The following is a 12,330-nucleotide window of genomic DNA, read 5'->3' on the forward strand; positions in this document are numbered from 1 at the left end:
ACTTTACATCAGTACAATTTTGGAACCAAAATTTTTTTTTGTGACGGAGTTATAAGGGTTAAAAGTTGACCAGCAATTTCTCATTTTTACAACACCATTTTTTTTTAGGGACCACATCTCATTTGAAGTCATTTTGAGGGGTCTATATGATAGAAAATACCCAAGTGTGACACCATTCTAAAAACTGCACCCCTCAAGGTGCTCAAAACCACATTCAAGAAGTTTATTAACCTTTCAGGTGTTTCACAGGAATTTTTGGAATGTTTAAATAAAAATGAACATTTAACTTTTTTTCACACAAAATTTATTTCAGCTCCAATTTGTTTTATTTTACCAAGGGTAACAGGAGAAAATGGACCCCCAAAGTTGTTGTACAATTTGTCCTGAGTACGCTGATACCCCATATGTGGGGGTAAACCACTGTTTGGGCGCATGGCAGAGCTCGGAAGGAAAGGAGCGCCATTTGACTTTTCAATGCAAAATTGACTGGAATTGAGATGGGACGCCATGTTGCGTTTGGAGAGCCCCTGATGTGCCTAAACATTGAAACCCCCTACAAGTGACACCATTTTGGAAAGTAGACCCCCTAAGGAACTTATCTAGATGTGTGGTGAGCACTTTGACCCACCAAGTGCTTCACAGAAGTTTATAATGCAGAGTCGTAAAAATAAAAAATCATATTTTTTCACAAAAATTATCTTTTCGCCTCCAATTTTTTATTTTCCCAAGGGTAAGAGAAGAAATTGGACCCCAAAAAATGTTGTGCAATTTGTCCTGAGTACCCTGATACCCCATATGTGGGTGTAAACCATTGTTTGGGCACATAGCAGAGCTTAGAAGGGAAGGAGCGCCATTTGACTTTTCAATGCAAAATTGACTGAAATTGAGATGGGACGCCATGTTGCGTTTGGAGAGCCCCTGATGTGCCTAAACATTGAAACTCCCTACAAGTGACACCATTTTGGAAAGTAGACCCCCTAAGGAACTTATCTAGATGTGTGGTGAGCACTTTGACCCACCAAGTGCTTCACAGAAGTTTATAATGCAGAGCCGTAAAAATAAAAAATCATATTTTTTCACAAAAATGATCTTTTCGCCCCCAATTTTTTATTTTCCCAAGGGTAAGAGAAGAAATTGGACCCCCAAAAATGTTGTGCAATTTGTCCTGAGTACGCTGATACCCCATATGTGGGTGTAAACCATTTTTTGGGCGCATGGCAGAGCTTGGAAGGGAAGGAGCGCCATTTGACTTTTCAATGCAAAATTGACTGGAATTGAGATGGGACGCCATGTTGTGTTTGGAGAGCCCCTGATGTGCCTAAACATTGAAACCCCCCACAAGTGACACCATTTTGGAAAGTAGACCCCCTAAGGAACTTATCTAGATATGTTTTGAGAGCTTTGAACCCCCAAGTGTTTCACTACAGATTATAACGCAGAGCCGTGAAAATATATATTTTTTTTTTCTCAAAAATGATTTTTTAGCCCCCAGCTTTGTATTTTTACAAGGGTAACAGAATAAATTGGACCCCAAAATTTGTTTTCCAATTTGTCCTGAGTACGCTGATACCCCATATGTGGGGGGGAACCACTGTTTGGGCGCATGACAGAGCTCGAAAGGGAAGGAGCGCCATTTGGAATGCAGACTTAAATGGATTGGTCAGCAGCCGTCACGTTGCATTTACAGAGCCCCTGATGTACCCAAACAGTACAAACCCCCCACAAGTGACCCCATATTGGAAACTAGACTTCCCAAGGAACTTATCTAGATGTGTTGTGAGAACTTTGAACCCCTAAGTGTTTCACTAAAGTGTATAGCGCAAAGCCGTGAAAATAAAAATTCTTTTTTTTTTTCACAAAATGATTTTTTAGCCCCCAGTTTTGTATTTTCACAAGGGTATCAGGATAAATTAGACCCCAAAAGTTGTTGTCCAATTTGTCCTGAGTACGCTGATACCCCATATGTGGGGGGGAACCACTGTTTGGGCGCATGACAGAGCTCGGAAGGGAAGGAGCGCCATTTGGAATGCAGCCTTAAATGGATTGGTCTGCAGGCATCACGTTGCATTTGCAGAGCCCCTGATGTACCCAAACAGTACAAACCCACCACAAGTGACCCCATATTGGAAACTAGACCTCCCAAGGAACTTATCTAGATGTGTTGTGAGAACTTTGAACCCCCAAGTGTTTCACTACAGTTTATAATGCAGAGCCGTGAAAATAAAACATCTTTTTTTTCCCACAAAAATGATTTTTAGCCCCCCAAATTTTTATTTTCCCAAGGATAACAAGAGAACTTGGACCCCAGAAGTTGTTGTTCAATTTGTCCCGAGTACGCTGATAACCCATATGTTGGAGTAAACCCCTTTTTGGGCGCACGGGAGAGCTCGGAAGGGAAGGAGCACTGTTTTACTTTTTCAACGCAGAATTGGCTGGAATTGAGATTGGACGCCATGTCCCGTTTGGAGAGCCCCTGATGTGCCTGGACAGTGGAAACTTCCCAATTCTACCTGAAACCCTAATCCAAACAGACCCCTGACCTAATCCCAACGGTAACCCTAACCACACCCCTAGCCCTGACACACCCATAATTCTAATCCCAACCCTAATCCAAACCGTAAATGTAATCCAAACCCTAACCCTAACTTTAGCCCCAACCCTAACTTTAGCCCCAACCCTAACCCTAACTTTACCTCCAACCCTAGCCCTAACCCTACCCCTAACCCTAACCCTAAACGTGACTGAAATACGTGGCACTGAAATACGTGGCACTGAAATACGTGGCACTGAAATACGTGGCACTGAACTACGTGATACGTGGCACTGAAATACGTGGCACTGAAATACGTGGCACTGAAATACGTGGCACTGAAATACGTGATACGTGGCACTGAAATACGTGGCACTGAAATACGTGGCACTGAAATACGTGGCACTGAAATATGTGGCACTGAAATACGTGGCACTGAAATACGTGGCACTGAAATACGTGGCACTGAAACACGTGGCACTGAAACACGTGGCACTGAAATACGTGATACGTGGCACTGAAATATGTGGCACTGAAATACGTGGCACTGAAATACGTGGCACTGAAATACGTGGTACTTAAATACGTGGCACTAAAATATGTGGCACTGAAATATGTGATACGTGGCACTGAAATACGTGACACTTAAATACGTGATACGTGGCACTGAAACACGTGGCACTGAAATACGTGATACGTGGCACTGAAATACGTGGCACTGAAATACGTGGCACTGAAATACGTGGCACTGAAATACGTGGCACTGAAATACGTGGCACTATGACTGTCAGAAAATGTTCATTAAACGGTTAGGGGTGAGGTTAGGGGTAGAGTTAGGGTTAGGGTTTGGATCCCTTTATCACCTTGATGGTGGTGGGTGGCTTTTCAGTGTGTTTTCTGTTTTTTTTCGATAAAAACGCATGCGTTTTTAACGCAAACGCATGTGCTTAAAAACGCAAGAAAATACTGCAGGCTGTATTTCTGAAAATGAACACATGCAGAAAAAAAACGAATGCGTTTGAAAACGCGACCAAACGCGTACAAAAAAACGCATGCGTTTTCAATGTTAAATATAGGGAAAAAACGCATGTGTTTTTTTGTGCAAAAAACGCTGCAGACAAAAACGCAAGTGTGAAACCAGCGACGCTTTTTATAGCAAAAAAGTTTTTGCGTCTCCACATTTTGAGACCTATAATTTTTCCACATTTTGCTCCACAGAGTCATGTGAGGTCTTGTTTTTTGCGGGACGAGTTGACGTTTTTATTGGTAACATTTTCGGACACGTGACCATTTTTGATCACTTTTTATTCCAATTTTTGTGAGGCAGAATGACCAAAAACCTGCTATTCATGAATTTCTTTTGGGAGAGGCGTTTATACCGTTCCGCGTTTGGTAAAATTGATAAAGCAGTTTTATTCGACGGGTCAGTACGATTACAGCGATACCTCATTTATATCATTTTTTTATGTTTTGGCGCTTTTATACGATAAAAACTATTTTATAGAAAAAATAATTATTTTGGTATCGCTTTATTCTCAGGACTATAACTTTTTTATTTTTTTGCTGATGATGCTATATGGCGGCTCGTTTTTTGCGGGACAAGATGACGTTTTCAGCGGTACCATGATAATTTATATCAGTCTTTGATCGCGTGTTATTCCTCTTTTTGTTCGGCGGTATGGTAATAAAGCGTTGTTTTTTGCCTCGTTTTTTTTTTTTTTTCTCTTACGGTGTTTACTGAAGGGGTTAACTAGTGGGGCAGTTTTATAGGTTGGGTCGTTACGGACGCGGCGATACTAAATATGTGTACTTTTATTGTTTTGTTTTTTTTATTTAGATAAAGAAATGTATTTATGGGAATAATATATATATTTTTTTTATTATTTATTTAGGATTTTTTTTTTTTTTTTTTTACACATGTGGAAATTTTTTTTTTTAACTTTTTTACTTTGTCCCAGGGGGGGGGGGACATCACAGATCGATGATCTGATAGTGTGCACTGCACTTTATCAGATCACCGATCTCACTTACATCGGTGCAGGCTTACCAGCGTCTGCTCTGAGCAGGCGCTCGGTAAGCCACCTTTCTCCCTGCAGGACCCGGATGCCGCGGCCATCTTGGATCCGGGACCTGCAGGGAGGAAGAAGGTAGGAGACCCTCAGAGCAACGTGATCACATCGCGTTGCTCCGGGGGTCTCAGGGAAGCCCGCAGGGAGCCCCCTCCCTGCGCGATGCTTCCTTATACCGCCGGTACACTGCGATCATGTTTGATCGCGGTGTGCCGGGGGTTAATGTGCCGTGGGCGGTCCGTGACCGCTCCTGGCACATAGTGCCGGATGTCAGCTGCGATAGGCAGCTGACACCCGGCCGCGATCGGCCGCGCTCCCCCCGTGAGCGCGGCCGATCGCGTATGACGTACTATCCCGTCACCGGGAATTAAGTCCCAGGTCACCTTGACGGGATAGTACGTCATACGGGATTAAGGGGTTAATTTATCTGTACCAGCACATGCCGCTATGCGGAGTTATATAAAGGAGTCCTTGGAGAAGGGGCATATTCGCCCGTCCTTGTCCCCTTTGGGTGCGGGGTTCTTTTTTGTGGCCAAGAAGGATGGTTCTCTGAGACCCTGTATAGATTATCGCCTTCTAAATAACATCACGGTCAAATTTCAGTACCCCTTGCCACTGTTGTCTGATCTGTTTGCTCGGATTAGGGGGGCCAGTTGGTTCACCAAGATAGATCTTCGAGGAGCGTATAATCTTGTGCGCATAAAACAGGGCGATGAATGGAAAACAGCATTTAATACGCCCAAAGGCCATTTTGAGTACTTGGTGATGCCTTTTGGGCTTTCTAATGCTCCCTCTGTGTTTCAGTCCTTCATGCACGACATCTTCCGAGAGTATCTGGATAGATTTATGATTGTGTACCTGGATGATATTTTGGTCTTTTCTGATGACTGGGAGTCTCATGTGAAGCAGGTCAGGATGGTATTTCAGGTCCTGCGTGCCAATGCCTTGTTTGTGAAGGGCTCTAAATGTCTCTTCGGAGTCCAGAAGATTTCTTTTTTGGGCTTTATTTTTTCTCCGTCTACTATTGAGATGGATCCAGTCAAGGTCCAGGCTATTCATGACTGGACTCAACCTACATCTGTGAAGAGTCTTCAGAAGTTCTTGGGTTTTGCTAATTTTTACCGTCGCTTTATCACTAATTTTTCTAGCGTGGTTAAGCCTTTGACGGATTTGACCAAGAAGGGTTCTTATGTGACGAATTGGTCTCCTGCGGCCGTGGAGGCCTTTCAGGAGCTTAAGCGTCGGTTTTCTTCGGGTCCTGTCTTGCGCCAGCCCGATATCTCTCTTCCCTTTCAGGTTGAGGTTGATGCTTCTGAGATTGGAGCAGGGGCTGTCTTGTCGCAGAGAAGCTCTGATGGCTCTGTGATGAGACCATGTGCTTTCTTTTCAAGAAAGTTTTCGCCTGCCAAGCGGAATTATGATGTTGGTAATCGTGAGTTGTTGGCAATGAAGTGGGCATTTGAGGAGTGGCAACATTGGCTTGAGGGAGCCAAGCATCGTGTGGTGGTCTTGACGGATCACAAGAATTTGACTTATCTCGAGTCTGCCAAACGGTTGAATCCGAGACAGGCTCGATGGTAGTTGTTTTTCTCTCGTTTCAATTTCGTGGTTTCATACCTTCCGGGTTCGAAAAACGTGAAGGCTGATGCCCTTTCTAGGAGTTTTGTACCTGACTCCCCGGAAGTTTCTGAACCGACTGGTGTTCTCAAAGAGGGGGTGATTTTGTCTGCCATCTCTCCTGATCTGCGACGGGTGTTGCAGGAGTTTCAGGCCAATAGACCTGACCGTTGTCCACCGGAGAGACTGTTTGTCCCAGACAGATGGACCAGTAGAGTTATTTCTGAGGTTCACTCTTCGGGGTTGGCAGGTCATCCTGGGATTTTTGGTACCAGGGATTTGGTGGAGAGATCCTTTTGGTGGCCTTCCTTGTCGCGGGATGTGCGTTCCTTTGTGCAGTCCTGTGGGATTTGTGCTCGGGCCAAGCCTTCGTGTTCTCGTGCCAGTGGATTGCTTTTGCCTTTGCCTGTCCCGAAGAGGCCTTGGACGCATATTTCCATGGATTTTATTTCGGATCTTCCTGTCTCTCAGAAGATGTCTGTCATCTGGGTGGTTTGTGATCGTTTTTCCAAAATGGTCCATTTGGTACCCTTGCCTAAGTTGCCTTCCTCCTCCGATTTGGTGCCATTGTTTTTTCAGAATGTGGTTCGTTTACATGGTATTCCGGAGAACATTGTGTCCGACAGAGGATCCCAGTTTGTGTCCAGATTTTGGCGATCCTTTTGTGCTAAGATGGGCATTGAATTGTCTTTTTCATCAGCCTTCCATCCTCAGACGAATGGTCAAACCGAACGAACTAATCAGACCTTGGAAACTTATTTGAGATGTTTTGTTTCTGCTGACCAGGATGATTAGGTGACCTTTTTGCCATTGGCTGAGTTCGCCCTCAATAATCGGGCTAGTTCTGCTACTTTGGTTTCACCTTTCTTTTGCAATTCTGGTTTTCATCCTCGTTTCTCCTCGGGTCAGGTTGAGTCTTCTGACTGTCCTGGGGTGGATTCTGTGGTGGATAGGTTGCAGCAGATTTGGAACCATGCGGTGGACAATTTGACTTTGTCCCAAGAGAAGGCTCAGCGCTTTGCTAACCGCCGTCGCTGTGTGGGTCCCCGACTTTGTGTGGGGGATTTGGTGTGGTTGTCTTCTCGTTATGTCCCGATGAAGGTTTCCTCTCCTAAGTTCAAGCCTCGTTTCATCGGTCCTTATAAGATTTTGGAAATCCTCAACCCTGTGTCTTTTCGTTTGGACCTCCCAACATCGTTTGCCATTCATAATGTGTTCCATAGGTCATTGTTGCGGAGATATGTGGTGCCTGTGGTCCCTTCTTTCGATCCTCCTGCTCCGGTCTTGGTCGAGGGGGAGTTGGAATATGTGGTGGAGAAGATCTTGGATTCTCGTATTTCGAGACGGAGACTTCAGTACTTAGTGAAATGGAAGGGTTATGGTCAGGAGGATAATTCCTGGGTTGTCGCCTCCGATGTCCATGCGGCCGATTTGGTTTGTGCCTTTCATTTGGCTCGTCATGATCGGCCTGGGAGCTCTGGTGAGGGTTCGGTGACCCCTCCTCAAGGGGGGGGTACTGTTGTGAATTCCATTCTCGGGCTCCCTCCTGTGGTCATGAGTGGTACTGTGTGAGTTTGTTCTTGGGCTCCCTCTGGTGGCCTTTAGCGATATTGCTGGGCTCAGCTGTTTCATCTCCTGTTAGGCTGGGCCTATTTAACTCACCTGGACTTTCACTTTTCGCCTGCTGTCGGTGTATTCAGTCCGGATCCTGTGCTCTCCTGAATATTCCTTGTGACCAGTCTCCTGCTATGAGAAGCTAAGTTTGCTTGTCCAGTTTCTCATTATTTCCTTGAAAATGTTTCTCATTATATTATGAGTTCAGCCCAGCTTGCTTTCATGTGATTTTTTGCTTGCTGGTTAGTTCTGGGGTGCAGAGTGCGCCCCTCACATCGTGAGTCGGTGTGGGGGTTCTTGTATTCTCTGCGTGGTTTACTTTTGATAGGTGTCTGTGCGGTCAGTACAAAAACTATCTTTATCTGCCTATCTAGTAATAGCGGGCCTCATTTGCTAAACCTGTTTCATCTCTACGTTTGTGTTTTCCCCTTAACTCACCGTTATTATTTGTGGGGGCTATCTAAAACTTTGGGGATATTTCTCTGAGGCAAGTGAGGTCTTTGCTTTCTCTCTAGGGGTAGTCAGTTTCTCAGGCTATGACGAGGCGTCTAGGTTTTCAGGTAACTCTCCACAGCTGCCTTTAGTGTGTTTGGATAGGATCAGGATTGCGGTCAGTATAGCTTCCACATCCCCAGAACTTGTCCTATATATTCAGGGTATATGTGTCAGGTCAGTTTGAGATCCTACCACCAGGATCATAACAGCACAGCAGGCCACAAAGTGTTAATGCAGCAGAAGAGGGAGAAGAGAAATCCTGAAGTCATTTTTTTTTTTTTCATCTGCACTGTGTTTGGCTTCTCTCCTCCCCTTAATCTCTGGGTGGTTCTGAATTCAGTTGCAGATATGGACATTCAGAGTCTCTTCTAGTGTGGATCATCTCACTGCAAGGGTGCAGGGCATTCAGGATTATGTAGTCCGCAGTCCTATGTCAGAGCCTAAAATACCAATTCCTGAACTGTTCTCCGGAGATAGATCTAGGTTTTTGAACTTTAAGAATAATTGTAAGTTGTTCCTTTCTCTGAGACCTCGTTCCTCTGGTGACTCTGTTCAGCAAGTTAAAATTGTCATTTCTTTGTTACGTGGCGACCCCCAAGATTGGGCATTCTCTCTGGCGCCAGGAGATCCTGCATTGCTAAATGTGGATGCGTTTTTTCTGGTTATTGGAGTGCTTTATGAGGAACCAAATCTGGTAGATCAAGCAGAGAAGGTTTTGTTGGCTCTCTCTCAGGGTCAAGATGAAGCAGAGATTTACTGTCAGAAGTTTAGGAAGTGGTCTGTGCTCACTCAATGGAATGAGTGCGCCCTGGCGGCGATTTTCAGAAAGGGTCTTTCTGAAGCCCTTAAAGATGTCATGGTGGGGTTCCCCACGCCTGCGGGTCTGAATGAGTCAATGTCGTTGGCCATTCAGATTGATCGGCGTTTGCGGGAGCGCAAACCTGTGCACCATCTGGCAGTAATTTCTGAGCAGAAACCTGAGCCTATGCAATGCGACAGGATTCTGACCAGAGTTGAACGGCAAGACTACAGACGTCAGAATGGGTTGTGCTTTTACTGTGGTGATTCTGCTCATGTTATCTCAGCATGCTCTAAGCGCACAAAAAGGTTTACCAAATCTGTCACCATTGGTACTGTACAACCTAAATTCATTCTGTCTGTTACTTTGATTTGCTCTCTGTCATCCTACTCAGTTATGGCTTTTGTGGATTCAGGTGCCGCCCTGAATCTGATGGATTTGTCATTTGCCAGGCACTGTGGTTTTATCTTGGAGCCTTTACAATTCCCCATTCCACTAAAGGGAATTGATGCTACGCCATTGGCCAAGAATAAACCTCAGTACTGGATTCAAGTGACCATGTGCATGGCTCCTGCACATCAGGAGGTGATTCGCTTTCTTGTGCTACATAATTTGCATGATGTTGTCGTGTTGGGTCTGCCATGGCTGCAGGCTCATAATCCAGTCCTGGATTGGAAAGCAATGTCTGTGTCAAGTTGGGGTTGCCAGGGAATTCATGGCGATGCCCCTTTGGTGTCAATTGCTTCTTCTACTCCTTCTGAAGTCCCTGAATTTTTGTCAGACTACCAGGATGTATTTGATGAGCCCAAATCCAGTGCCCTACCTCCTCATAGGGATTGTGATTGTGCTATAAATTTGATTCCTGGTAGTAAGTTCCCTAAGGGACGACTTTTTAACCCCTTAAGCCCCGAGGGTGGTTTGCACGTTAATGACCGGGCCAATTTTTACAATTCTGACCACTGTCCCTTTATGAGGATATAACTCTGGAACGCTTTGACGGATCTTGGCGATTCTGCCATTGTTTTCTCGTGACATATTGTACTTCATGTTAGTGGTAAAATTTATTCGATATAACTTGCGTTTATTTGTGAAAAAAATGGAAATTTGGCGAAAATTTTGAAAATGTCGCAATTTTCCAACTTTGAATTTTTATGCCCTTAAATCACAGACATTTGTCACACAAAATACTTAATAAGTAACATTTCCCACATGTCTACTTTACATCAGTACAATTTTGGAACCAAAATTTTTTTTTGTGACGGAGTTATAAGGGTTAAAAGTTGACCAGCAATTTCTCATTTTTACAACACCATTTTTTTTTAGGGACCACATCTCATTTGAAGTCATTTTGAGGGGTCTATATGATAGAAAATACCCAAGTGTGACACCATTCTAAAAACTGCACCCCTCAAGGTGCTCAAAACCACATTCAAGAAGTTTATTAACCTTTCAGGTGTTTCACAGGAATTTTTGGAATGTTTAAATAAAAATGAACATTTAACTTTTTTTCACACAAAATTTATTTCAGCTCCAATTTGTTTTATTTTACCAAGGGTAACAGGAGAAAATGGACCCCCAAAGTTGTTGTACAATTTGTCCTGAGTACGCTGATACCCCATATGTGGGGGTAAACCACTGTTTGGGCGCATGGCAGAGCTCGGAAGGAAAGGAGCGCCATTTGACTTTTCAATGCAAAATTGACTGGAATTGAGATGGGACGCCATGTTGCGTTTGGAGAGCCCCTGATGTGCCTAAACATTGAAACCCCCTACAAGTGACACCATTTTGGAAAGTAGACCCCCTAAGGAACTTATCTAGATGTGTGGTGAGCACTTTGACCCACCAAGTGCTTCACAGAAGTTTATAATGCAGAGTCGTAAAAATAAAAAATCATATTTTTTCACAAAAATTATCTTTTCGCCTCCAATTTTTTATTTTCCCAAGGGTAAGAGAAGAAATTGGACCCCAAAAAATGTTGTGCAATTTGTCCTGAGTACCCTGATACCCCATATGTGGGTGTAAACCATTGTTTGGGCACATAGCAGAGCTTGGAAGGGAAGGAGCGCCATTTGACTTTTCAATGCAAAATTGACTGGAATTGAGATGAGACGCCATGTTGCGTTTGGAGAGCCCCTGATGTGCCTAAACACTGAAACCCCCTACAGTTGACACCATTTTGGAAAGTAGACCCCCTAAGGAACTTATCTAGATGTGTGGTGAGCACTTTGACCCACCAAGTGCTTCACAGAAGTTTATAATGCAGAGCCGTAAAAATAAAAAATCATATTTTTTCACAAAAATGATCTGTTCGCCCCCAATTTTTTATTTTCCCAAGGGTAAGAGAAGAAATTGGACCCCAAAAAATGTTGTGCAATTTGTCCTGAGTACGCTGATACCCCATATGTGGGTGTAAACCATTGTTTGGGCGCATGGCAGAGCTTGGAAGGGAAGGAGTGCCATTTGACTTTTCAATGCAAAATTGACTGAAATTGAGATGGGACGCCATGTTGCGTTTGGAGAGCCCCTGATGTGCCTAAACATTGAAACTCCCTACAAGTGACACCATTTTGGAAAGTAGACCCCCTAAGGAACTTATCTAGATGTGTGGTGAGCACTTTGACCCACCAAGTGCTTCACAGAAGTTTATAATGCAGAGCCGTAAAAATAAAAAATCATATTTTTTCACAAAAATGATCTTTTCGCCCCCAATTTTTTATTTTCCCAAGGGTAAGAGAAGAAATTGGACCCCAAAAAATGTTGTGCAATTTGTCCTGAGTACGCTGATACCCCATATGTGGGTGTAAACCATTGTTTGGGCGCATGGCAGAGCTTGGAAGGGAAGGAGCGCCATTTGACTTTTCAATGCAAAATTGACTGGAATTGAGATGGGGCGCCATGTTGCGTTTGGAGAGCCCCTGATGTGCCTAAACATTGAAACTCCCTACAAGTGACACCATTTTGGAAAGTAGACCCCCTAAGGAACTTATCTAGATGTGTGGTGAGCACTTTGACCCACCAAGTGCTTCACAGAAGTTTATAATGCAGAGCCGTAAAAATAAAAAATCATATTTTTTCACAAAAATGATCTTTTCGCCCCCAATTTTTTATTTTCCCAAGGGTAAGAGAAGAAATTGGACCCCCAAAAATGTTGTGCAATTTGTCCTGAGTACGCTGATACCCCATATGTGGGTGTAAACCATTGTTTG

The sequence above is a fragment of the Ranitomeya variabilis genome, chromosome 6 (genome assembly GCF_051348905.1).
Source record: "Ranitomeya variabilis isolate aRanVar5 chromosome 6, aRanVar5.hap1, whole genome shotgun sequence".
NCBI lineage: Eukaryota > Metazoa > Chordata > Amphibia > Anura > Dendrobatidae > Ranitomeya > Ranitomeya variabilis.